This window comes from Phasianus colchicus, chromosome 14 (genome assembly GCF_987193195.1).
Source record: "Phasianus colchicus chromosome 14, bPhaCol1.hap1.1, whole genome shotgun sequence".
In the NCBI taxonomy this organism is placed as follows: Eukaryota; Metazoa; Chordata; class Aves; order Galliformes; family Phasianidae; genus Phasianus; species Phasianus colchicus.
The window spans coordinates 10622812-10636060 of record NC_143449.1 but is presented as its reverse complement, the minus strand read 5'-3'; positions in this window follow the sequence as shown (position 1 = coordinate 10636060).

The window sequence follows — 13249 nt, the reverse complement described above, 5'->3', positions numbered from 1 at the left end:
CAGCTATGTACTGCTAAAGTATTATTGAAGAATCAACAGAAGATTCTCAAAAGCTTTCTAGCTCTAACACAGAGAATACTAAAGCTGTTTCTTGAAACATATCCCTTGATAAAAGCTATAAAGTGAAGCTAATAGAAAGAAAAATAAAAATGCTGGCCACTTTGTTGACTTTGCTGATGTGCAGGTGTTGTAGCTGCTGCTTCAGAAAGATACTCCCAATTTTTTCCTGACCCAAGATCCAAACAAAACACCAGTGTAGTCAATAAAAAGATTTCTATGGAGTGGAGAAGAATATCATAGTACAGAAAGTTAGGCTTGTGGTTTTTTTACTTTTTCTACATATTTAATTCCTAACTACACCACCTTTCTAAGAAATAATGCACTGATCTAAGGCTTCATGATTCATTTTAGAAAGAAAGTACTCTTTCAAAACTGCTGAATATAACATAAAGGGAAAAGATGATACTTTGCTTAGAATCATTAATTACAAATGAGCAAAACAAAGAAGCAACAAATCAAAACACAACAGTCTTTTCCAGGATATTTGTATAATTTTTTAATAGATGGAATGGGAAAGTAGTGCTACCTGAAGCATCAGGGGTTACGTTTCATTATGGTCTTATGTTAGAAGAAGATATGAAACCAACAAGGTAAAATCTGGAAAAAAGTGCAGTTTACAACACATAAGAGAGGGGAGGAAATGGGAGATTGGAATCTAAGACATGAAAAATAAATTGCTTAAATAACATTTTTCACTAGGCAGCAGTACTACCAAGTAAAACCAGAGCTAAAACAGACTGAAATGGAATGCAATGCTTATTCATTCTGAGAGGGAAAAAAGTCCATAACATGCAAGAAGGAGAAAGTAATTCTCATGTTTAAATGGAATGGTTTTTATTTTGCTTCTGCTCATTGTCTCTTGCCCTGTTACTGGGCACTGCTGGGAGTTTTTATTGGCAATGAAAGCTCATCAGGAGGAAGGTCTTTATTTTTGAAATATGATGCATACGAATCTTTCTGGAGAAGACAAATTGCATTTGTCATAAGAAATTCATCCAAAAACTAGAAGATGTAAAAAAAATTAGCTTGTAGGAAGGGAAGGAAGATATTTGTGGTAAAGATATCCAGCTGTCTCTTCCCTAGATCACCTAAGCAATGTAACATCTTTCAGCATTCTTGTTTCCAGGATGAATAATGTCAGGAACACAAGAAGCCTCAAATTCTCAGAAAAAAATGAAAATTAGAATGTTAAAAGAAATGTTTTGAGATAAATGAAATGGAATTTTATGGGAAAACATTGTCTTGATAGAAATTTCCTCATCAGCATTCAATTTTGATTAATATTGGTGAGCAGAGCATATTTAGTCTGAATATTTGTTTCCCTTATTTTGTAGTAAGAAGCTGAACCCTGCTTCCAATAAACAAAAAACCCTGCTTGTTAGATACTTTAAAAACGTATTTTTACTTACTAAAATGTTCTGTATTTTCACAAGGATGTCTGCAACCCCTTCAAATACTCATTCATACACAACAACAACAGACTCAAAGAAATCACTTGCTGGTTACAGGTAAAACACAACATTAATTTGAAAAAATTGCACAATGTAAATTCAAATATATTTTCTTAATTTGCATAGTGCTTCCTTTCATAAGGAGATAAACATTATTAACTCCTTAAGTTTGCTCGGAAATGTATGAATAGAATATGTGAAGATCGTTCTGTCTGTAGAGGATTCCATTTCTCTGCTCCTGTCTCCAAATAGGATACAAGTCAAAAAGACCATGACAACCTCTGAAGGATGCAATCAATTTGAGCAGGCTTTTGGATTTTCCCTCCATTTTGTCATGATGCACCTAATGTTACCTCTAAGGACTGAGTCATGAGGACTCTCTAAAGATTTGCTTTCCTGGAACTCTATTACAGGATAACACCAGGACAATGAGGTTTCAGTGTTGGATTTCCTTTGTTTATAATAGTCTATCTGATCTATAAGGACTGTTGCAGAATGTATATATATGTTAGCTACACATACATTGTCAATATACAAAATACCATTAGTGCTGAAATTTATGTTGATGCATCCTGTCTTTGCAGAACCAATTTAGTTTATAGTGTATGTTACAAGTGGTTTCATTGGTCCAGCTCTTTTCTATTTGCTCCATAGGCAGGATGCTTTTACTAAGTGGTAAGCAGTGCCTTTGGGCTATATTCAGTAGCACACATCCAGATAAATATTGTTCACCATATGTTTACTTATTCACTAACTTCAAAATATGGGGTCAGGGTAACATGTAAATTGTTTAGTGCATCAGTTCCAAATCTATGGGGCTCAGTTTTCGTATGAGCATGGCTATAAAAGTTAGATATTTGGAGATGTATTTCAGCAGTTAATTGGGAGAAACATCGTTTTAAAGAGATGAAAATCAACCTTGCTAAAGGTGGGTCAAAGATGGCTCTGTTAACCTGGAAGACAGGTATACAGTTTCTGACCTTGCAGATCTAAAAGGGTATCTTGCATGCAAGTGTGGAACTTTTGCAATTTGCTCATATTTACTGCTTTCATATTACCTCCCATCACCTTCTAAGGATCTAAAATTCTGTTGCTGGACTGGCTTTGTAGCCTGTTGAACATTTTGCAGAATGAGGTTTATTTTTTTTTGACAGTCAACAACAGTCAAACACGTGTCTACCGTACTATCATACTCATTTATGCATTAAAGGCCATCTGTCCATTCTTTTCGTATTCCTGGCTCCTGTGCTTCATGTCAGCACTAGACAGGGCAAACTTAATTCTGTCTTTTAACAATAGCTCTGTGCGTGATGACGGCTAAAGTGCTTTAAACCTTCTAGGTACTAATATTAAGTGGATTTACATTGAATAGGTCTGTCTAATGGATCAGCTTATTGTATTCTCTGACAAAGTCATCCACGTGAAGAAAATGCTATTAACTGTACAGAATTCTAACTCTTCTCTGAAGATGAGCTCTTAATCTTTTATTCTTTTGATGTTGATTATAAATTATGAGTATTCTGATCTCAGCTGCGCATTAACACCTAGAACTTTTTACCAGTTAGTTCATAATTACCCTTATTCTTCTTTTTCCTTTTATTCTTAATTAAAGTTAACGTTATTTCAGATCTTCTAATTTCCCGAGGTAATCTATAAATGCTTTCAGACTGGAAAACTAATTTTAGGAAAAAAAATAAATAGGTTACTTTTGGTCTTTCTATTTTTCAATTCTCTCACCTTCCTTAAAGTCTCTTTCAATGTGTATTATGTAACTGGTTTTATGATATCCTATTTCCCTCTAATTTCCAGTGACTCAAGAAGTAAAAATGTGAGATACTACAATAGTTTGATGTTGTTTTGTACTGTCTTATTTCCAGCAGCTGGTGAATTGCAAAAAATATCACATGATTAGCCAGCCTTCCCCAGAGGCCATCAAGTTATCAAAAGTTTTGTCCTCAACACATGAGATAATCAGGATTTCAACTCAGTCCCTAAGTTTCAGGACTTTCTGAATAAACAGGAGAATGTATGGATGTCCTCTAATTAATCTTCCATTTCCTCTACTGCCATGACCCTGTATTTAAGCATACTTTAATTTTGGTTTCCTCCAGTGTTGTATCTTTCTCAGAGGTGTTAATTGCTGTTCCTATGATCAATAATATCCCAGGTTGCCTTGAGTATGAACATTATAAAAAAAAATATATTGATTGTAGAGAACAGAATCTGCTTCAGGTGGAAATCTAAAGCATTTTTACTAGAACACTAATGGGCTCAGCATACCTGCCCTCTTTTATCCATGAAGTTGTTGGTAATGAAAATGAAGCCAGAACAACTGCTCACTCAGAATTGTTTTTGCACTGTAAACTCAGTTGTCAAAGTGCAGAGAGGTTCAGTGCGATGAATGTTACAAGACTGAGAAACACAATGGTAGTTTCAGGAGTGCTCCTCTGTGCAAGGGCAGAAGAGGCATTCCTCTGTCCAGTCTGCTAGATAGTCTCCTGACATGTTGCCATTCTTCCTATCTAAAGTCATGCAAAAGACTTTAAAGCTAGATTGTACAGAAGATTTAAACACATCACGAAAATTCATAATTCTGAATAAGGGCCATGATACGTCCCTCAGATTTGATTCTCAGCTGTGGAAGATCTTCATTATCTAATCAACCTGTGAAGCTGAAATCAAGCAGAAATTTTGTAGAGAAAATTGCTGCTGCATAAGGCAGTAAGCCACTGTTTAATATAAAATGAGAAAATAACATGAGAGCATATTTCATGTAGAACATATGTACTCTAGTTCCATATTTTCTCTCATCATATACACGTATCTCTAAAAAAATTCTGACAATTTTCTTAAAGGGTTAAAACATCTTCAGTATTGAATACAAGCAGCCTCAAATAACTTCATGGTATTGTAGTCTTGGCCAGAAAATTTGGAAATAGGTATTTGAGTCTCTAGAGGTAGAGAGATAAATTATTCGTATCTTGGCTGAGACATCTCCTGTGTCTTGGTTGAGCAGGCAAAGTAATCTATGCAAGAATAGAAGTATTGTTGTCACTTCTCATCTTCTTATTGTATCTAGTCACAGAAATGTCTTGATCTCTGATTCAGACCCCATGCATAGACAGAGATGGATGCATGGTGACTAGGAATGTACTACAATAAAACTCTAATATTCTTGAAAGACAGGTACTTTCTTTACCTGTACCAATTCAAGAAAATTTGTGAGATAAGAAAACCATCTCCCACTCAGGTTAACAACCATCCATTAAAAAGATTGTTAAAATCTATGTAATTTCTTCAAGATCTGTACTGGGAGGAACCCAGGTCTTTCTCAAGTATTTTAATGAAAGCTTCACAGAAAATAGTACTAGATGAAATAGCCCACAACCTGATGGTGATTGCATATAATCTCAGCATAGAAGAAAACAGGGAGAGATTCCACCCATACTACAAATCAAGCAAAGAGATATTAAATCCCAAATCTCTCACACTGCTGGGTGTTACTTTAAGTCAAGTGACTTTATCCTTTCTGCAATAAGAGCAGGAATCAATTCCTTTTTGAGACCTTGAAATCTTTTCCATTAAAATTTCATCCAACAAGACAGTTACTGTCAAAAAGGTAAAGTTTTGACAGATCAGCTTTCAGTGACCTATCAAACTTCTCTACTACCCTCTTCAAAAATAAACCCAAAAACTAGAAAAGAACAAACCACTGTAATTTCCAAGTAGTTTCACTTGTACTCTTACAGTAATATATAATAATTAACACATTCTCTTAACTCATCTTAGAATTTAATGTTGAACTCAGACAAACAGCAAGGACTATTAACTTTTATGACTATATAATGACTGAAAAAAAACCTCTAAATATGACCTCCAACATTTGTTTTGATTCTCAGCCACTAAGAAATAAATCTCCAGTTCATTATGTCATACAAGGCATTTATTCTGGAAAATAAATCAAGATATGCTAATTAAGGATAACATGTCAACTTCTGATATTTGTCTTCCAATATTATCCAATTTGTTTACTGTCAAGCCTACTGACAAAATTTTAGAATTCTGACTTCCCAATGGAAAATATATATGTACAGAAAGCTCACATCTTGCTTCTCTTTTAAAATTCTGTTAGTTTTCTTGAACTATACTTCAAACCTTTCAGCTTTGAAATATGCTGTGATTTGACTGTTCTAACAAAAAACAAAATAGGCTATCTTAGATAAATCACCTGAATTTCTGCCTTCTATCATTCAAGGGTACAGAAAAGCCATTGTAAATATCTGCATAAGTCAAAATGGAGATGTTAATATTAGCACGTTAAAATGGAGAAGATTATTTTTACTTTCTGTGAAGTATTGGTTTTGTACTGTCTTAGTTTCCTGAATCAGCTTATCATGCTGTCAGACAAATGCAAGAGGCAGGGGAAAAAGGCAGTAGTAGCATAAGCCTGAGAGAAGTGCAGAATGAAAAGCAATGCTCCCTTGAGTGGTACCTTTCATTAAATTAGCATAGACAGAATGTAAAATATAACTTTTAAGATAAATGGGATAAGTAATGTGCCGAGGGCATTTATTTGTCTCACTTATCTATAAGAAAAGGGACGGATACTTTTGGCTGACTCTCTTTTAGATTTCTGATATTCCAGTTAGGTAAGAGGTAAGAGGAAGCCCCCTGCTTACTGGGCTGCATCGTGTCAGAAGCACTAATAACAATTACCCACTCCTTCACTTATTATAAGCATACTGAAGTTCCATACTCATTTGGTTCAAGTCATGTCTCTTAGTGAAATACAGAAATTATATGTTGTAGGCACAACATTCTCATGTCACTTCTGACTTCTTTTAACTAAGGCATCTAGTCATCGAGAGAACTTCAAGATTTATATTTCAGTCACTTAAAGTGTTCCTGATATTTCAATATAACTACCTATACAAAGCATGCAAGAGAAAGAATATTCATTTAAAACACATTTGGTCAGCTGATGTATGTTTGTGTAGCATTGCTGTAAAAGTAACTCTTTTAAAAGAAAGCTCAGCTTTCTCATTATATTTCTTCTGGTACACACTCCTATATGAGGTATTTATTTATTTATTACACACAAAACTAAAGCCTCTGGCCATGGAATCCTACGTTCACATGCCTCACCTTGCCTCTGCTCCTAGTCCAGTCTTCGTGGTCCTCAGCTGGTGACACTGGGGGTCTGGGCTGTGCTCGTGGTGCTTCAGTGACTGTAGGGCAGGAGGTGCCATGGCTGCCTCTCAGCCTTTCCCCATGGTGGCCATGCAGTGAGAAATGGAGCATGCATGGAGTGCAGGCCCTGCTCCAGCTCCCCATGAACGATGCCTGCCTATGGGCCTGTGTCTGGGAATGCTGAGGGGACTGCAGGTAGGATTTTCACCTCTGTTGGCTTAAGAGATGCCTGCTGCAGTGTCTGACATGTATAAGATCGGGATTATGAAGTGCGGTTTTCTTTTTCCTTTTTTTTTTTCCTTTCCCCCTAGTTGTCAAGTCCACTCTCCAGTGTTCCTTAATGGGACTTTTCCATTTCTTGTTAAGTGTCTTTGATGATGTGACAGGCACATTACTAATGATAATAAATAAATTATGAGATGTGTAGATCTCCTACATTTCTAGTGGCAATTTCCACTGGAGAGTTTCTTGCAGCAAGGGATTTCCTGCCTCAGCCTTACCTGGTTTCAACCCCCAGCTTTGTGACTTGTTTCAAATATATTTTGTGCAGTGATATTTTAGTATAAACTCTTCATTTCTGTGGATTCTTCCCATATGTCTGTGCTTTCCTTTTTTTTTTTTTTTTTGTCAGATGACATAAGATATCTTTGTCCAATCTTTGTCCAATATTTGTTCCTGGTTTCTCTTCCGTTAAAATTTCTTAATGTTAGTGGGGGGACTAATATGTTTAAGTACTGACTGTAAGTGAACAAGCTTGAGAGACTGACCCTTACTGAATGGAAATAGCTGTTCTTTAGATTTTTCTCTACTCTTATATAGCTTATATTTTCTTTGCATACTTCTCAGATATAACAGTACTATTTGCATCTTTCTGCTAGGTACTCACACATAACCTATGTAGTTTCAAAGCAGTCTCGTAACAAATCCACCTGAATCTAGTCTTATATCTTAATGTATTCCACTCCGGTATCAAGTAATCAAAATCTCCCACTCCTGTTTACTAGGGTTTCTCCTATGTTTTATATTTTATTTGCTCACCTCTTTCACAGCATAGCTTTTTTTTTTTTTTTTGCTTGGACAGATCTATGAATGTTAAAGTAGTTGGTTTATTCTCTGAAAACCTTCCAAGAGTAGTCAGTGGCAATCACATAGAACCAGTTTCTCTAAAGTCCACTTTTTCTGTGACAAATGTTGTGCGAAGAGCACTTCTTCCATTGCCAATCCACATGCAAATATACTCGGCTATAATTACAACAGGAATATAAAATGGCTAATAAAAAGAAATGACTGAATTATGGATAATTATATTTAACAAACTAACTTGAAGATTTAGTTTGCTTGTTAATGAATGTATTGAAATTTACTTGCACCACAACTTAGGGTTTTCTGGAAAATGACAAGTATCGTATTTTGAAATTATATGAAAAGCAGTTTGTTTCCTATGCAGAAATACAATTTGGCCCCCAATCCACCTCACAGTCTTTGAACTCAGATGACTGCCCTGAACATGGATTTTTCCCATTAACTCTTTTACTGCAAATGGAAATATCATTCCCTTGCTGTCAGGTTGTTAGTGCCAAGGGCTGTATTCTGGCTAGTACGATGTGCGTGCGACTATCAGTAAAGTGACATTTGCAAGTATAATTCCATTTCCTCAGCACTCAAACCTACAGAAAACAATCCAACTAAACAACCAAGGAAAACTTTTTGGGAAGAGAGAAACGGGGGAAAACATCTACTGCAACATATATGTGAGTTGAAGACCATTCAAACCTAAGGTCTAAATGTAACGACCTGCATACGTCTTGTTTTTAGGTAGCATTTTGGCAGAAAAGTAATGTAATGCCCAAATAAGAAAGAATTAAACTTTAGATGGTGTAGCCAAACCTCACTGTTTGCTAGGTTTTGTCAGCAGCATGATTTGTGACCCAATTTCACAGTACCAAGATCAATAGTGATAATCCTGTACTCGCATCCAGCTCTTTGTTTATTTGGCAGAGTTAAAAACAGTTTATAAAAGACCTGAAATGTACAGCTGCTCAGAGATCTTTAAAGAGCTGTCGTCTTTCTACTAGGATCATTATCCCCGTTTGACATGATGGGTAAACAGTGATACTGGTCTGCTGGGCAATATTGTTCCATCCCTCTATGAAAGCAGATAGTAGAGCACATGCCTTGGAGCAGGGCTGTGTCACCTGAGCCTCACTGCTGTCATGACAAGATATTGGTGTTCGGTGCCAGAAGTCACATACAGCCTCTTTGAGAGACTTCTCACCACTTTTAAGTCCTGGGGTCTGTCTAAGTGTAGGGACTCATTAAAATTGTAGGGCTGGATCTATACTACTGTACAGAACATGTTTTTGTTTTTTTTTTTTTACATTGTCAGTTCCAGATTTCCAGAATTTAATGACTACTTTTTAGTGATTAATGATAATGTGGCCTCAAAGTGTTTCTACTTCCTACTTGTAAGACTTGCAGTGTTGACATTTCCCATACAGTTGTGTGTTTTGTGTACATGGTTTTTACTATTTTCCAAAATGCTGAAAATATATTGTGCAAGGGAAGGTTGATATTGATCCTTCTAGATTATTGCCTGCTTTCAGGATCTGCAAAAGACTGGACTTGATGGACTAAGCAGCTATTCCATTGCCTCCATACCTAATAATTTAGTTAGAATTGGGAGGAGTTGTAATTTTGGATATGAATTGTGAAATACAAGCAAATAACAGGTTTTATCCCTGGTCTTGCACTTTCAAGGAAAATGACTGTAGAAAAAACTGGAAAAATTAAAATCCTTGAAGCTACTTATTTTTTTGTTCGAACAAATAATATTCCACCTAGCTGTTGGTGATAGAATTCTCAAAGGAAATTGTGAATGATTTTGGAATATTTTAAAATCTGACTTGTTAAGAAGTCCAACCCAGAAAACAGTCTACATTTTGAAAAACTCAAACTATCATAGCCCTGATAATAGAATCACAGAATCATAGAATCACAGAATGGCCTGGGTTGAAAAGGACCATAATGATCACCTAGTCTCAACTCCCCTGCTATGTGCAGGGTTTCCAACCATCAGACCAGGCTGCCCAGAGCCACATCCAGCCTGGCCTTGAATGCCTCCAGGGATGGGGCATCCACAACCTCCTTGGGCAACCTGTTCCAGTGCGTCACCACCTTCACCCTGTGTGAAAAACTTCTTCCTAATATCTAACATTCATGCTGTGGCAAAGCCACCTTCAGTGGCTGGGAGTAGGAGACATGAACCATTTTTCTACATTGGCTAGTTGTGTGATATGACCTCATTTGCTTGTACTTCTGTCTCCTTCTTGGTCTATCATCTCTGCAGAAAGTAGAGGAGAGTACATTTAATTCATGCAGTTTTCCATACACTGAAGCCCTGCCTGCACCTAATAACTTGACCTGAAACTCTCAAGCAAGTATTGTTTTAAGGAGAATTAGAATCATAGAATCACCAAAATAGATAGGAAACAAAATTAACTTAAAGGCATATATTGCTTAAGAAAAGAAAAAGAAATCCCTCTTCACGTAATTTAAGACTCTTGATTCTCTTTCTTCTCTTCATAATGGTGGCTTTTAGCAGTTGACAGGAACTCTGATAATTTTCTGATGGTTTGGAACTGAAATATGGGACATATAGGATGTCTGGTTGCCCTCTCTGTCATTATTACAGATCATTAGATGCTAATGTCTTAGCAGTTCAAAAGTAAGGTACTGAAACTCTTGGAAATCCTAAAGGTGTTTGCAGCCAGGTCTCTGATACAGTAATAAAATGTTAATGGTGTTAGGAATAATTGAATCCTTGCCTTATTACATATGGGCTCATTTGAAAGCTCATTATTTATTTGGCAAGTACTTAGCATAACAAATTAATCTAAAGTGACACATGAGAATAAAGTAGGCAAGGCAAAATGAAAGCCAAAATCAAGATGAAAGAGGTAAGATCAAGTCTATTTATTTTGAACGCCGATAAATTTTTTTGATAAATGGAAAAGTTTCAAATGAATGTAGAAAATGAAAGAAAAGAGAGAGGAACACAAATAAAGGCAGAGTTCATTGCAGATGGAGAGTTTACTCTTAGGAGAAGGGTACAATTCTGAGGGAACGTATGAAATACTTTTGCATTCCGCTGTTTGTTTAGAAAAGCTACCTGGGAATTTTGGTTTAATTAGACAGGTGTCCTAGTTAGAGTGTTATGGTAACTTTTCCCTGTGTCATGATTAATTTCACTGAAGCATTGTAAGGGGGCCAGAACTTCACCTTTGAGTCTTAATAATGTGTTCTCTCAGGTGTTTCATAGAACAGGTGAAATGAGCATAGGTGTCTCAAGATGGCTGGTGCAGCATGGTGAGAGACAGGACAGATCTGCCTGTCCCTGGGGAAGGGAAAAGAAGGAAGAAGAAGCAGCAGATTTAAGTGCTTTGGCTTCACTATCAGCATAAGCTAATCAAAGTACACTTGCAGCCTCTGATGGTTGCAACTGCAAAGATATGGATAGAATAACTTACTGAAATAAGCTTCAGAGTATTTATCACATAAGTACATTTTATTGTCTCTTTTTTTTTGTGCGTGGTCACAATTCATCGGAGTATTTAAGTATTTCAAACAGCTGAACATGTCTATTGAATTAAAAGTTAAGCACATACTTAAGAACTTTGATAGTTCAAGGCCTCAACCATAAAATACCATGACTGGGGCACTGCAGACATTTCTGTGAAACAGCAAGATTTACTTCTTTGAATTCCTTGAACACTGGGGCATGGTTTTCATATGAGGACTTTGGTTTTATTATGAACAATTGTTCATTTCAGGGACCTGGAAAACCATAACCTACTGCTCTATAAGTCATGTGATATACAAACATATGTAAATGAAGCAGATGGACTGGAGCTGCTTCTAAAAGTGCAAGACTAAGTAGCTATACAAATGCACAGTAAGTTAGAAGAATGCTTCTTAATTATTATCAGGTTTTAGGAATATTAAAAATACTCTGTAAATGTTTTTAGCTGAGGTATCAGAGTTTGAGAGAAAACATAAGAAAACCACTGCAATTAGGTAAATAAAATAGAATGTTAAACTCCCTAAGTACAGAATAAAAAGTTGAAGGAGCCATTTTAAACACCTTGATTTCTAATCACATTGATTTCTAATCAGTTCTGAGTGTAGTAGTTGCACAGAATTACTTTAATAAAGAAAATTAACAAAGAGACACAACTTGATATGATGACTCACAGCAAACACTCTCAAAAGAGCAGGTTTATCAAGCCAGTTTCCTGTGAAGTTAAATTAATAACTTGCCATAAGTGTTTTATTTTTAAGTAAAAATATTCAGCTGCAGATAATTTTGGAAGGAGATTTTATTGTCTAGGAAAAATGTAAGAAAAAAATCCATGTAGTATGCCACTGAATATCTTTAAACAGTCCTTGGACTAAAATGTTCTACTTGTGACACTAACATTATAAAATATAGAATTTCAGTCTCATGTTTCAAAGTTTAAGATGGTCACTGTCAGAATCAAGCTGATTTATAAGATTTTCCTTGTTCCCACCAGAATGTAAAATGATGTAACTGCATAAAATCACTGCATAGTTGAAGCAACAGATATCTTGGTTTTGATCAGCATTCCAGGTCGTATTCTGAAGTATTTCCCACATATGTGGCATTGGCAAATCTAAATTTCCTAAACTACTTTAGTTTGTTTCAAAATGTTATTGTTCAAAATGTCAATTTACAGCGACTCAGTAGTTAAATAAAAAAAATAAAATAAAATTCCAGGTCATAAAACATTTTTTTGGTGAATGGGCACAATGAATTTTGAAAAATCAGGGGAACAGTTTATTTGCAACAGCCACAGACCTGTGAATTTAAGGGAGTCTCTGTAGCTTTACCTGTTGACCAACCCAGGACAAAATCAGGAAATTCTGGGCAGATGACAAAAGAGCGTGAGTGTCATTTCTACAGGTCATTGTGGAAAGACTGCCTTAAGGGGCATTTTGCTGAGTTCTCCTATGACTAGGAATCAGATGTGTTCCAAAGAGCTTGCAGTTTTGATTAACTGTTAGCTTATATTGTTGTAGCAAAGTGATACTTTTCAAAATGTTTTGGTGTCATAGCATACATGTTAGTGTATGGTGACCTAGTAACAGTTGTAGGACATAAATTACTATTTTAGTTTGTTTAAAAATACATATTTGAGGAAAAAAAAAATTGAAGCTTTCAGTTATTGAATTTGGAAAATTGAGATTTTGAAAATAATTTAGCATTGGTAACCTATGGTATGTGCAGGAAATAAATGAAACATTTTTCTTTCAATTTGTAGCCTTTCCTTATCCCTGACTTATTTATGAAATTCTGTTATTTCCAGCCAAAGCAAGCAGAATATCTGTTCCTATTTGCATTTTCCAAAGAGCATAAAACAAGTACATACGTCTTTGTGAAAAAGGTTAATTTAGCAAAGGAGGATAAAGTGAAGATAAGTGCGTACTCTGAAGAACTTTGTTCTATTTCCAGTGAATTGACGTTTGTCTGT